A 14,723-nucleotide genomic window follows, 5' to 3' on the forward strand; every position below is an offset into this window, starting at 1 on the left:
CATAACACTGAAGGCAACTCCTCCACCCAACAACCCGGCGTCCTTTGCAAAGGGACCATAAGCCGGGGCTTGATACCTCACAAAATCTCTTGATTTGCTCGTTCTGCCTGACCGTTGGACTGAGGGTGAGCCACAGATGAAACGTCAAGCCGGATATGCTCTCGTTGACAGAATTCTCTCATAGCACCTTTAGAAAGATTAGTGCCATTATCTGTTATAATGTTGTGTGGAAAGCCAAAATGGAAGATCACCTTCTTCATGAATTGAACCGTCGTTGCTGCATCACACTTACTAACCGGCTCTGCCTCCACCCACTTATTGAACTTGTCAACCGCCACCAAAAGGTGGGTCTTCTTATCCTTGGACCTTTTAAAAGGCCCAACCATGTCAAGCCCCCAAGTCGCAAACGGCCAAGTGATTGGAATCATCCTTAACTCCTGAGCCGGAACGTGAGCTCGTCGTGAAAACTTCTGACAACCGTCACATTTACTGACCAAGTCCTCGGCATCAGCATGAGCCGTCAACCAATAGAAACCGTGACGAAAACCCTTGGCTACAAAAGATTTAGAATCGGCGTGATGACCACAGTATCCTTCATGAATCTCCCGTAGAATCTCACGACCTTCTTCAGGAGAGACGCAACGCTGAAACGCCCCTGTGACACTGCAATGATGCAACTCCCCATTGACAATTGTCATTGACTTAGACCACCAGGTTATTTGTCTGGCCAAGATTTCATCCTCTAGCAACTCACCTCGGGTCATGTAAGCCAAATACGGAACTGTCCAATCTGGAATAGTGTGTAGAGCCGCCACCAACTGCGCTTCCGGGTCAGGGACTGCAAGATCTTCCTCTGTAGGCAATTTGACAGAAGGGTGAAGCAAAATATCCAGGAACGTGTTAGGTGGCACCGGCTTACGCTGAGACCCTAGCCGGCTTAAAGTATCAGCCACCTCGTTCTTCCTACGATCAATATGCTCAACTTGATAACCCTTGAAATGACCCGCAATAGCATCAACCTCGTGACGATAAGCCGCCATGAGCGGATCTTTAGAATCCCAAGTACCAGAAACTTGCTGAGCCACCAGATCTGAATCGCCAAAGCACCTCACCCGGCTTAAGTTCATCTCCTTAGCCATCTGAAGACCATGGAGCAAGGCCTCATACTCTGATGCGTTGTTAGTATAGGGGAACATTAACCGGAGAACATAAGAAAATTTGTCACCTCGTGGGGAAGTCAAAACAACTCCAGCCCCCGAGCCCTCAAAATGAATAGTCCAATATGTGTTATCTGGCTTCTCCTTAGGTGCCTGTAACTCTGTCCAATCATTGATGAAATCCACAAGTGCTTGGGACTTGATGGCCGTACGTGGCACATATTTTAAGCCGTGAGGTCCAAGCTCAATGGCCCATTTGGTATCTCGGCCTGTGGCTTCCCTGTTGGATGATGTCTCCTAAAGGAGCAGAACTAACCACGGTGATGGGATGACCTGAAAGTATTGCTTAAGCTTCCGGCTTGCCATGAAAACCCCATACACAAGGTTCTGCCTGTGTGGATACCTCTGTTTAGACTCGATAAGCACCTCATTGATGTAGTAAACCGGTCGTTGAACCGAGTGCTCCTTGCCTGCCTCTTTCCTTTCCACCATGATGGCTACACTGACAGCCCAGCTATTAGCAGCCACATATAACAACAGAGGCTCGTTATCAACAGGGCAGCAAGCACGGGCAGCTCAGCCAATTGTTTCTTCAGATCCTCAAACGCCTGGTTAGCAGCATTGCTCCAAACAAAGTGATCTTCCTTCTTCATCATTTGATAAAGAGGAATAGCCTTCTCACCTAGGCGGCTTATGAACCAGCTTAAAGCCGCAATACGACCCGCCAGACGCTGAACATCATTAACACACGCCGGCTTAGCCAACGAAGTGATGGCCTTGATCTTCTCCGGGTTAGCTTCAATCCCTCTGTCGGAAACCAGAAATCCCAAGAGCTTGCCTGCTGGCACACCAAAGACACACTTAGCCGGGTTAAGCATCATCTTGTAGACCCGAAGGTTGTCAAACGTCTCCTTTAAATCATCAATCAGGGTCTCCTTCTCTCTTGATTTCACCACAATGTCATTTACATAAGCATGAACATTGCGCCCAATCTGATTGTGAAGGCAATTTTGCACACACCGCTGATAAGTCGCCTGGGCACTCTTGAGCCCAAAAGGCATAGACACATAGCAAAAGGCTCCAAACGGAGTAATGAAAGCTGTCTTCTCCTAGTCCTTAACTGCCATCTTGATCTGATGATAACCAGAACACGCATCCAAAAAACTCAAATGCTCACAACCCGCCGTAGCATCAATGATTTGATCAATATGAGGGAGAGCGAACGGATCAGTCGGACAAGCTTTGTTCAAGTCCGTGTAATCCACACACATCCGCCATGTGCCATTCTTGTTGAGTACCAGCACCGGGTTAGCCAACCACTCAGGATGGAAAACTTCCACGATAAACCCGGACGCCAAAAGCCGGGCCACTTCCTCACCTATGGCTTTCCGCCTCTCCTCATTAAATCATCGAAGAAATTGCTTGACCGGCTTAAATTTCGGATCAATATTAAGAGTGTGCTCAACGAGTTCCCTCGGTACAGTCGGCCTGTCGGAAGGCTTCCATGCAAAGATGTCCCGGTTCTCACGGATGAACTCGATGAGCACGCTTTCCTATTTCAGATCCAGATTAGCGCTGATGCTGAACTGCTTAGATGAGTCGCCAGGGATGAAGTCAACCAATTTAGTCTCATCTGCCGACTTAAACTTTAACAATGGATCATGCTCTGTGGTTGGCTTTTTCAAGGATGTCATGCCTGCCGGGTCAACATTTTCCTTGTAAAATTGCAGCTCCTCCGTTGCACAAACTGATTCAGCATAAGCCGCATCACCTTCCTCGCATTCCAAGGCCACCTTGCGACTCCCATATACAGTGATGGTGCCCTTATAACCCGACATCTTAAGCTGCAAGTACACATAGCAAGGCCTCGCCATGAACTTAGCATAAGCCGGCCGCCCAAACAGAGCATGATAAGGGCTCTTGATCTTGACCACTTCAAAGGTTAAAGTTTCAGACCTGGAGTCATGCTCATCTCCAAAGGCAACTTCCAAAGATATCTTACCCACCGGGTAGACCGACTTACCCGGCACCACACCATGGAAGATAGTGTTTGACGGCTTAAGATTCTTATCTGTCAGTCCCATGCGATGGAAGGTCTCATAATAAAGGATGTTAATGCTGCTACCTCCATCCATGAGTACCTTAGTAAACTTATAGGCCCCAACCTGAGGTGCTACCACCAGAGCCAAGTGACCCGGATTATCAACCCGGGGCGGATGATCCTCACGACTCCATACAATAGGCTGCTCGGACCACCGCAAATAACACGGCACCGCCGGATCAACCGCATTCACTTCCCTCTTATGAAGCTTCTAATCCCGCTTACATAAACTAGTGGTGAAGACATGATACTACCCACTATTCAACTGCTTCGGGTTGCTCTGATAACCAGACTGCTGCTGCTGCTGTTGATTCCCCTGATTACTCTGCTGATTATAACCACCCTGGTTGTCATGGCCCTGAAACCAGGAATTTGAACCGCCGCCGCCATGACCCGGACCTTGAGAACCGGACCCTGATCCGCCGTTCAGGCCATGGTGGCATTGGATGGACTCCCGAAAGCTTCTCATTATGCTGCAATCTTTCCATGAATGAGTAGCCGGCTTCTGATCCGTCCCGTGTTTCGGACACGGCTGATTCAGCATTGCCTCAAGGTCAAAGCCTATCCTTGGAGCCGACTGTCCCTTACGACGCTGGTTATAAGTGCGCGCACCGGTGTTAGCCACGAAATCATCAGCCTTGCGCTTACCATTTCCTCCCTGATTGGTAGGATTGTACTGCTGCCCCTTCATGCCGCTACTCTTCTTTCCCTTTCCCGATCTTTCATCCTCAGAGTCGGGGTCCTTTATACCATCAGAGTCGGCATACTTAACAAGAGTTGCCATTAGAGTACCCATGTCGTTGCAATGACGCTTGAGCCATCCAAACTTCTGCTTGAGCGGAATAAAACGGCAATTTTTTTCTCCAACATCAGAATCGCTGAACCGACGTTCATGTTATCTGAAGAGTGCATGATGGTCGAGACTCAGCGTACCCAACTGGTGGTTGACTCGCCCTCAGCTTGAACACAAGAAGCCAAATCCACAATCGACATGGGCTGCTTGCATGTATCTCTGAAATTTTGGATGAACCGGGCCTTTAGTTCTGCCCATGACCCGATGGAATTAGCCGGCAACCCCTTCAACCAGGTATGAGCCGTCCCCTCCAGCATCATGGTGAAGTATTTGGCATATGCAGGCTCACTAACATCCAGCATCTCCATAGCCATCTCATAACTCTCAACCCAGGCCTCAGGAAGATGATCTGTTGTATAATTGGGCACCTTACGAGGGCCTTTGAAATCCTTGGGAAAGCACTCGTTCCGTGGAGCCACCGTTAGAAACCGCACACCAAAAGTTTTAGAAGTTACACCCGCTTTGACTGAAGCTGTCGGGTAAACCGACGCGTGCTGATGAGCCACCAGATCAGCCTCCCGACGTGCTCTGTCCTGGTTCACCAAATCCTGTGCACCGGCACCGTTGCACGCCGGGTCATGGCCATGAGGTTGATGACGACGTCGCTCAGTACTCGAAACTGCTGGCGAGTCAATATGCCGACTGTAGCTCCGGCTCGGACGAGGGGTTGAATGAATCCGGTCACGTCTATAGGAATAAGCCTGCTGCTGCACCCAAGCCGTTTGAAGAAGTTCCCTAGCTCTTCTGGTTTCAATCACCGCCGGGGTCTCGCCCTCGACCGGTAAAGCCGCCAATCGCGTAGCTGCAGCAATCATGTTATCTAGAGGGGTGGAATAATGACCCGACGGCATCACTACGCGCTGAGGTGGGGTATTGTCCATGTGTGGAGAACCGGCCACGCACGGCTGACCCAGTACTCCGCCCCCTGGCGCCTCAATCGTCTGGTTTATCACCGGCGGATTACTAGCCCTCGCTCCGGGTGTGTTGAAGAGGTCCCTGGACTCATGAACTGAGGGCAGACGACTCCGATGCTTCCTCCTCAAGACTTCGTTTGAAGCGTTCTGGTCCACCAAAAGCCGGCATGAATCTTCTTGAATCGGCTGTGCTTGGGAGTTCAAAACGGTCTGCTCCGCAACCATCCTGGAGTTTTCCGCTGCCAAATCCGCCTTAGCTTGCGCGATCCCATCATGCAATTTAGCCACTTCCGTCTTATGCTGCTCCTGGTTGTCTGGGGTCACATCAACCTCCATCAGAGTCACCAGAGCGTCTAGTAGATCCGCCAGAACTTGAGCCGACGGGCGTGTTGAACCGCCCGCTCCTGCCGCTGTCACCGCCGCTGCACTGGAAGTCGTGGCCGCGGCGGCTGTCGAACCAAGAACCGGCTGGGTGCCATCCATGAAGATCGCCACCCTGTTTGGCGGCTCATGGGGATCCGGAATACTGTCGCCATCGGAATAGCCCCCAAGCCGTCCGTCTTGCAACTGATACATTGAGTTGGTTTCGCCTGTGGACGACTCACCATCAGAGTAGATGGCCGTCTCACCGCCAGACATAGAGCCTTCCAACTCAGCCCCATGGATAAATCCAACAAAGGCATGCTTCACGGTGGGTTGAACCCTGGCGGGTCATGCACGCTGAGCCGTCTCGATGATGCCGGTGCAGATGTCCGGCTTAGGGCCCGATTCACCGATATTGCCGATGAAAACGTGGATTCCGCTGAAGGGGACCCGGTACCCGTACTCAATTGAGCTGGCCTCGGGGCCCCAGCCTACGTCGTTGATGTAGAGCTTGCCGCGACGACTCTTGGTCATCCGGCCCACGGCGTATGCCTTGATCCCTTCAAAGCTGCCCTTTAAGAACTCAAAACCACCATGTGCTGGCCCCACGGTGGGCGCCAACTATCGTGGAAATGTCACGGCAGATGTCCTCATGAAGGACTTAGTTGTGGAGCCATTGCGACGAGGTTAGCTTAAAGGGGTTAAACAGGACAAAGGGCATGAGGAGTTTATACTGGTTCGGCCCCTTGCGGTGAAGGTAAAAGCCTAATCCAGCTTGAGGTGGAATTGCTAGGGTTTCGATGACCAGGGAGCAAATACGCTTTGCCTGGCTCTCGATCTGATGTTTCTTGCCCTAAGCCACTGCCTGGTCGTCCCCTTATATACACGGGTTGACGCCCTGTGGCCTACAGAGTCCCGGCCGGCTCATACAATGTGTCCAGCCAGGTGACTGATCTTACATGCCTTACAATACAAGTTTACATATACATGGCGGTTTATACTTGCGGGCCTTAAGCCGTCTTCGGGTTTGGGCCCTCTAACAAGCCTGTGTATGAACCGCCACTTTAATATACTCTTGGGCTTCATTGAGATGAACCGCCATAGGTCTGACCCGGCCCCTCCTGGGCGGGTCATATCTAATAGTCATATCCCCAACACATAGAGATGTGATCGGCAAGTTAGCCTACCGATTGAAATTCTCGTCATCAATGATGGCCACAACAATGGCGTTGAATTGATATATGGGTCTTGTATCACCCAAAATCAATTATGAGAGATATTGATTAGAGTGGGAGCGCACTTTAGAATTAATTTTTTAATTATTACTGCAATTAATTATGAACCTAGTCTTAGTGTAAATTGCATTATAGTTGTAGAATATTGGTTCACGTTTCCACCTTCCCTGTTGAAATTGAATAGTTGTAAAGTATCTGGTTAAACATTTACGATTGGTAACATAATGAGAGGATTGTCCTCAGGAGTGCCGAGAAGGACTTTGTCCTATATATTTTATACTTTCGGTATTCTCCGGCTGATGCTTTGGATGTTGTGACTCTCGTCCTTCGATCCAAAAGCTAGAATTTCGTTACGGTCAAGTGCAATATGTTTGCTTCCATGAGACCCGAACTTTGAGAGTTTGGGATAGTTATATGATATTCATGGAAGTAAAAATTAGTTTCAGATAGAAACAAAGGATAAAAGATATGGGATATCCAAAGAAAATGTTTGTTTGCAAGTATTAGTGAAGTGTTTAGTATGCATTAGACTAATAAGATGGGATCCAAAAGAACGGCTGTCATGTGATGATGGTAAATAAAACAAGAACTTAAAGAAAAAGGACAAGTCCAAAGGGTGTTACTGAGACTTACATGCCTAGGAAACCCAGGGCTAACTCCACTCTTAAAAGTTGGGTGCTTCTTCCATGTGTAGAAGAAATACTGGAAGTAGAATTATTAGAAGTGTGAATGGAAAAAGAAATAAGACTGGAAGGTCCAGCTCAGGTATGAATGTCGTAAACGTTATAGATGAATAAGAGGCTGGTCAAAAAAAGTATTTCTTGGGAATTATGATTAAACTGTCAGTCATTGATTCTAGGGAATTATGAGTAAAGGTTAATCACAAGTACACCCATTCCATTGCATTTTGTTGCAACTCGATGCAAGAACTACTACAACTTAACAGACTAGCCAGTAATGAGGTTGAGATATGTGTTGGAACCTTGTAAAATTTACTACACTTTCCATTGGTGTATTACTTATTCAATTAGTTTCTAAAGTTCATTTTAGAGTTTCATACACTCTAGCCCATTGCATAAATGTTAATGCAAGAAAGTTGTTCATAAAAGAACAATAGTTGTTCAGTCTTATGAATAAAAATAAGGGCCATGCTTCCATCATGAATGTGATGTATGTTATGAATATTAGTGTTAATAGAAAACATCCATAACAATGATGCTAAATGTTGCAAGACTAAAGGAATACCACATATGTGTGGCACTGCATTTTGGACATATTGGAGAAACCCGCATGGAGAAATTCATAGTGATGCATTTTGAAGTCATTTGATTTTGGATCATCTGACACTAGCAAATTTCATCCAAAATTAATGAAAGCAAAATACAGTTCACATGCCATAAGGAACGAGCAACGAACTTACTGGTAATCATACATTTTGATGTGTGTAGTCCTATAAGTGTTGTTGCTAGCAGTGAATTTATCTATCTTCAGTAATACTCAAGTAGATATGTGAATATTTGCTTAATGAGACATAAGTATGGATCCTTTGAAATAGTTCAAAAGGTTTTCCGAACGAAGATGGAATTATTGTAACAAGAAAATTATGTTTCTATAGTTAGATTACAGAAAGGAATATCCAAGTTACAAAAGTTTAGATAATGTCTGATGAGTTGTGAGAAAGGTTTTAACTTACACCTCCTAGAACACCACTATGAGTGGAATGTCCGAGAAGATCTAATCAAACATATATGACATGGTAAGAGGAAAATGACATAAATCACTTTGCCATTATCCCTTTTAGAGTAATGGTTTAGAGACTGCGGCTTTTACATTGAAAAGAGTGCCATCAAATATGTTGAACTGACACGATGGTATGGTACACCCAACCATGTTTTGACTTTTCTTAACATTTGGAAAATAAGACATGTGTAAAACATTTACAAACCTATTCCAAATCAGACAAATACTACTTTTTAGGTTATCCAAATTGTTGAGTATTCTTTCATCACTATGCCGAGGCAAAAGGTTTTCCACATAGAGTAGAATGGTTTTTGAAGAAAATTTTCTTGCAACAGAGTGAGTGGGAGAGGGCAGTGCAACTCGATAAGAAACCTTGGAAGTAATTTCAGAGATTCCTACTCCGACTGATAAGGAAGCCTCTACATGAGATGTATGGACTTCGGTCAAACTTGCAGATGAACCACGTAGGCAAAACTCATGCAAACCTCTTAGGTACACAGACGAGATATTATTGTCAGACAATAGTATACCTACAAAACAAAAGGAAGCATTGATAGACCGTGACTCCGAAATTGGCTAAATGGCAAAATAATCCAAGATAGTATCCATATAACTGGTTCAAGATTACATCTTGATAAACCCCCTGGAGTAAAAACATCATATAGGAAATGTTCCAGAACATGTCCAAAATTATTTTAGGCGGTGCCAAAAATGTTCCGAACCTTCGGGAAATTGTCCAAATTAAACGGTCACAGAAAAATCTTGTCCCAGTTTGAGGGGACAAGATCCCACGAATCGTGGAGTGATGCAGGTAACACTATTGCCATGGTTGGTGGCTTTTTGGTAAGCCATCTTTTGATGCTTTGTCCCTAAAGTTGTGGAGCATGTTTTGGGGAGGTGGGGGCCCCATGAGGCAGCCCAAGCCGTCCATGGTGGGGGGCATCCAAGGGACTTGCTTTTTGGTGGGTTTTGGGAGAAAAATATCAAAGGTCTTTTCGGTCTTTTCCCCTTAGCCTCTACCCATTGCTTGCACTATAAATAGAGATGGAGAGAGCTCTCCATTTCATCCCAAGTTATCTCTCAACACATGCCATGCAATGATCTGGCTTTCTATCTCTCTACCCATGAAATAGTTTCGTACACCGAAAGGCTGTCTAGTCTTCGGTAGGGCCTAATTATGGACGGTGAAGCCCTGCTAGATAGTTGAGACTGGATCTGTGCAACCCAATAGAGAGGTCGTAGTTTCGATCTTAGTTGGAGAGACACGTCGAGGTTTTGTCCGAGTTTCTTTCCGAGAGCCTCTCGAAGGGCTGTCCGAGGGACCGCCCGAGGGGCTATCTGAGGGAGAACATCCTTGCGGTTGGGAGGTTGTTAAATCCTAGTTATAGGAATCTGCACTGATGATCTTCGCCAACTCTACCTTTGCACTATGAGTTGGTAACGATCAGATCAAACCTCGTATGCATCTTCATAATGGTCCTAGGCTGGTGTGTAGGTCGGAATTTTTTTTTCTGCTGCATTTACCTGCATGCTCAGGGTAGCAAGATGGCTTTGGACACAAGTTTGACGGTCATTGCGAACCTGGAGGATCCAGCGGAGGTGCTCAAGCTTCATGTTGCTAATTTTGAGGAGACCAACGAGCTTCTTTGCGCGATGATCACCTGCTCCTATGTGCCTGCACTTGTCAAGAATCCCTGTAGCAACAATAAGGTGGATGAATGAATCTCGTTGGCTTAGTGTAGGATCGAAAGTATGTCTAGAGGGGGGAGATTAGACTACTTGACCAAATAAAAATCTAGCCTTTTCCCAATTTTAAGTCTTAGCAGATTTTAGCAACCTTGAACAAGTCATGCAATCAACCTACACATGCAAGTCTATGAGTATAGCAGCGGAATGTAAAACATTGCACATGAAGGTAAAGGGAGGAGTATGGAGGGAGCAAACGCAATGTAGACACGGAGATTTTTGGCGTGGTTCCGATAGGTGGTGCTATCGTACATCCACGTTGATGGAGACTTCAACCCACGAAGGGTAACGGTTGCGCGAGTCCACAGAGGGCTCCACCCACGAAGGGTCCACGAAGACGCAACCTTGTCTGTCCCACCATGGCCATTGCCCATGAAGGACTTGCCTCACTAGGTAAGATCTTCATGAAGTAGGCGATCTCCTTGCCCGTACAAACTCCTTGGTTCGACTCCACAATCTTGACGGAGGCTCCCAAGTGACACCTAACCAATCTAGGAGACACCACTCTCCAAAAGGTAATAGATGGTGTGTTGATGATGAAATCCTTGCTCTCGTGCTTCAAATGATAGTCTACCCAAAACTCAACTCTCTCTCACAGATTTGGATTTGGTGGAAAGATGATTTGAGTGGAAAGCAACTTGGGGAAGGCTAGAGATCAAGATTCTTGTGGTTGGAATGGAATATCTTGGTCTCAACACATGAGTAGGTGGTTCTCTCTCAGAAAATGAATGCTAGAAGTGTAGGTACGTTCTAATGGCGCTCTCCACGAATGAAGAGGGGGTGGAGAGGTATATATAGCCTCCACACAAAATCTAACCGTTACACACAATTTACCAAACTTGGTGGGACCGAATCATGAAACTCGGTCAGACCGATTTAGTTCAAAATGTGAATGTTAGGAATTTCGGTGGGACCGACATGTCAACTTAGTAGGACCGATTTCATTAGGGTTAGGGCATAACATAATCTCGGTGAGACCGATCACATAAACTCGGTAGGAGCGATTTCTGTAATAGGCAAACAGAGAGTTGGTCAGGAAAACTCGGTGGGACCGAATAACTCATTTCGGTGGGACCGAAACATTATGAAAGGGAAACAAAGAGTTTGCATTGCAAACTCGGTGGGACCGATCTCTCATCTCGGTTAGACCGAAATGTTACGAAGGGAAACAGAGAGTTTGCAATCCCATCTCGGTGAGACCGAGATCCCTATCGGTGAGACCGAAAGGACTAGGGTTTCTGGCAGTGGCTATGTCAAGTGAACTCGGTGGCACCAGATAGATCAAATCGGTAGGTCCGAGTTTGACTTTTTGTTTGGGACATATGTGGATATGAGAAAGTGGTTGAGGGCTTTTGGAGCATATCACTAAGAATTTTGACCAAGCAAGCCATTAAGCAACACCTCACCCCCTTTTAATAGTATTGGCTTTTCCTATGGACTGAATGTGATCCTGGATCACTAAAATGAAAATGTAGAGTCTTGAGCTTGAGCCAATGTGTGTCATTAGCATTTTGAGGGGTCCACATTCCTAATCCATGCCATGCCAATCATTGAACTTTCTGAAATGACCATCTTGAAATGGCATTAGTTCAATGAGCTATATGTTGTTAGGAATTACCAAAAACACACAGGGATAGTTGCACTTTCAATCTCCCCCTTTTTGGTAATTGATGGCAACATATAGATCAAAGCTTTGACAAATGATAATAAGATTGAAATACATCGTCGCTTTGAGAAGTATGTGATAAGCAAGAGCTCCCCCCTAAATTTGTGCATTATTTAAAATTTGCTTTTGAATGCAAATGAACAATTGATTAGGATCATGGGTTACTCTTCCATGTCACATACATCTTGGTGGAGCGCTCAAAATGATTGAAAGTAAAAGCATGCACTCATCACCAAGTAAAGTGAATGATCATATATGAGATATAAAAGATAACATCATCCAAGCAAGCATTAAGGTAGAATATGATCAAACACATGATCATACAAGTATCTCACACACAGACATAAAGTATTAAGTAGGCACACAAAAGTATCAACCAAATAGCAAGAGAGACAAAAAGAAGCAAAAACACTCTCTCTCGAAGCCTATGATCTATACATTTCTCCCCCTTTGGCAACAAGTTACCAAAAATTTTGAAAATGCATAGTGTTATGCATCTCTCTAGGCTTGACCTTTGGGAGGTGGTGTTGAGAGGACTCCAAGGACGAAAGCATCTGTAGAAGTTGTTGGAGCTGGTGGAGTGGCAACTGGAGGTGGCACTGAAGCTGTAGCTGCTGGTGCTGATGTAGTTGCTCTAGTGTGTGCCATGGGCACTGTAGCAGATCCCCGACCTCTTGGCACTCTCTGAAAGGCATCTGTGGTAGCCTACCCTTTCCTCTCCTCAGCTTCTTCTAGGAGATCCTCAACAGTTGTCTGCATCTCAGTCACTTTCAAATCAAGATCATAGAACTTTGTCTCAATTATCCTCTCCAAGCTCTCCTGATTTTGAGTCAGGGTGGCCAAGCCCTTCTTAATCCTCAAAGTTGCTTGAATCAGATAAGCAAGCTGATCTTGTTTGCTCTTCAGAAACACTTGAGATGCCTCTTCAACACTTGGCATCTTTGCAGCCTTTTCAGCCTTTGCCTTCTTTATCTTTTCTTGTGCTTCCACAGATGTGGGATCTTCTTCATTCATCACAATAGTGTTGTCCTCAAAATCTGGTCTCAATGGTAGATGCTCCTTGTCCAAAAGATAAGTGCCTGTTCCCATCTTGGGGTTGATGAGCACCTGAATATGTGGAGCATACCCACAAGATCTCTTCTGATCTCCAGCTGTCCTCTTGATTGTTTCCACAATCAGGCTCATGACTTCAAACTTTTGGGGCACATCAAACAGTTGCCGCAAGTTGATAGAATGGCCTCTGATCATCTTGTGATCTCCAGATTTTGGCAATAAAGTATGCCTCAAAATAGTATTGATTGTGGCCAAACCAGACAACAAGTAATGAACAGACCCAAGCTTATGAGTTTCCAAAGCTTTGTCTGGAATCTCTTTGTACAAGTTGACCATAGAGTTGTGGTCTTTCTTCTTCTTGGCATAGACATCCAAGTTATCTTCATGCTCTTCAGGGGCATTGATCAATTTGGCCCACTCATCAACAGTTGATTGGTACGTTGTACCCTCAGACATCCACACAATTCTACCATCTGGATAAAAATGAGCTGTGGAGTAGAATTGCATGATGAGTTCATCATTCCACTTAGTCAGCTTCTGACCCAGAAACTTGTCAACACCACATGCTCTGAAGCTCTCATGTACACCTAGAAAATGGTCTTCATTCTCATCAATGTATTTCCAGTCAGCCCACTTCATATCATAGACTATGGGCTTCTTGTCAAGCAATATGGTTTCATAGAAATCTTGTTGCTCTTTGGTATGGAACCTGTAGTCCACAGCAGTCTTTCTCCTCACAGCACAAGGGTCACTTTGTCTCCAAACTCTGAGACCTGCATCCTTCCTGATGTTCATATCTTCTGCCACTGGATGGCTGTCATCATGATCTGGAATTTTTGTCTTAAGCTTCCTAAGAACTTGGGCTTCAGCATCTTCTTCTTCATCCATCTCAGGCACTGGGGCCTTGTTCTTTTCTGTGGCTGGAATGTTCCTTGTGCTCCTCTTGGGCTTGGGAGCTGGAGCAGAAGCTTTGGGGGCAGTCTTCGGCTTGGAAGGGGCGGCCCCAGACTTGATGGCATCCCCCATCAGCTTTCGAGACTTTGATGCTGGAGCAGCATCCTCTTCTTCTTCTTCTTCTTCAGCTGGATCTTAAACATAGAGGATCTCCCAATGACTTTGGCAATGGTCTTCTTGACCCTCTCTTTTCTCTTCTTGCCCTCACCAGCCTCCTTTGGTTCAAGTGTGAACTCCATGGTTTCCTGAGTGGAGGATCTGGCCTTTGACATAGGAACTCTCTTAGCAGGAGCCTTCTTGTGCATACCAGGTTTTGTTGCAGTAGCAGCTCCATATTCCTTCTTCAGCACTTTCTTTTTGGAGCAGACCTCTTCCTCAACAGCCACATAATCCTCATCCTCTGAGTCTGAGGTTCTCTTCTTCCATGACCTTGTAGCTACTTTGGGCAAATTGCTTGGAGTGCTCCTGCTGCCCTCATCATAGCTGCTAGAGGGACTAGTGCCTCACTCATGTGCACTTGCTCTTCTAACTTGTTCTGGCTATCACTCTGATCAGACATACTGGCAAAGAAAACTGACAGCAGACCCTGTGAATAGATATAGATGAGGTAGAGTGGCTGAGCATCACAAAGTGCAGAGGTTTTTGCAAAACAGATGAGTCAAAAACTTAGTTTTAGTTCTCCACAGAAAGCATTTTGGAGCTACCGATTTGTTAAACTCTGTGACACCGAAGCAACTTTTGGAGTCTAAACTAGTGAACTCGGTCAGACCGAGTCACAGTTCGGTGACTCCGATATTGCTAGGGTTTCACAGAGAGTTGAACTTGGTCGCACCGATTTGCAACTTTCGGTCAGACCGAAAAGTGCAAGTGCAATGGTCTAAGCCAAATTGGTGAGACCGATTTCCACAACTCGGTCGGTCCGAGATGAGTTCGGCGGAAAC

The 14,723-nt window shown here is 45.9% G+C and overlaps 1 pseudogene; it reads right to left on the bottom strand.

Moving 5' to 3' along the window:
* Window positions 1-1,381: 1,381 nt before the first annotated feature.
* Window positions 1,382-14,021, bottom strand: LOC109747088 (uncharacterized; annotated as a pseudogene).
* Between the last annotated feature and the right edge of the window lie 702 nt (window positions 14,022-14,723).

Source organism: Aegilops tauschii, chromosome 3 (genome assembly GCF_002575655.3).
Source record: "Aegilops tauschii subsp. strangulata cultivar AL8/78 chromosome 3, Aet v6.0, whole genome shotgun sequence".
NCBI classification, from domain to species: domain Eukaryota; kingdom Viridiplantae; phylum Streptophyta; class Magnoliopsida; order Poales; family Poaceae; genus Aegilops; species Aegilops tauschii.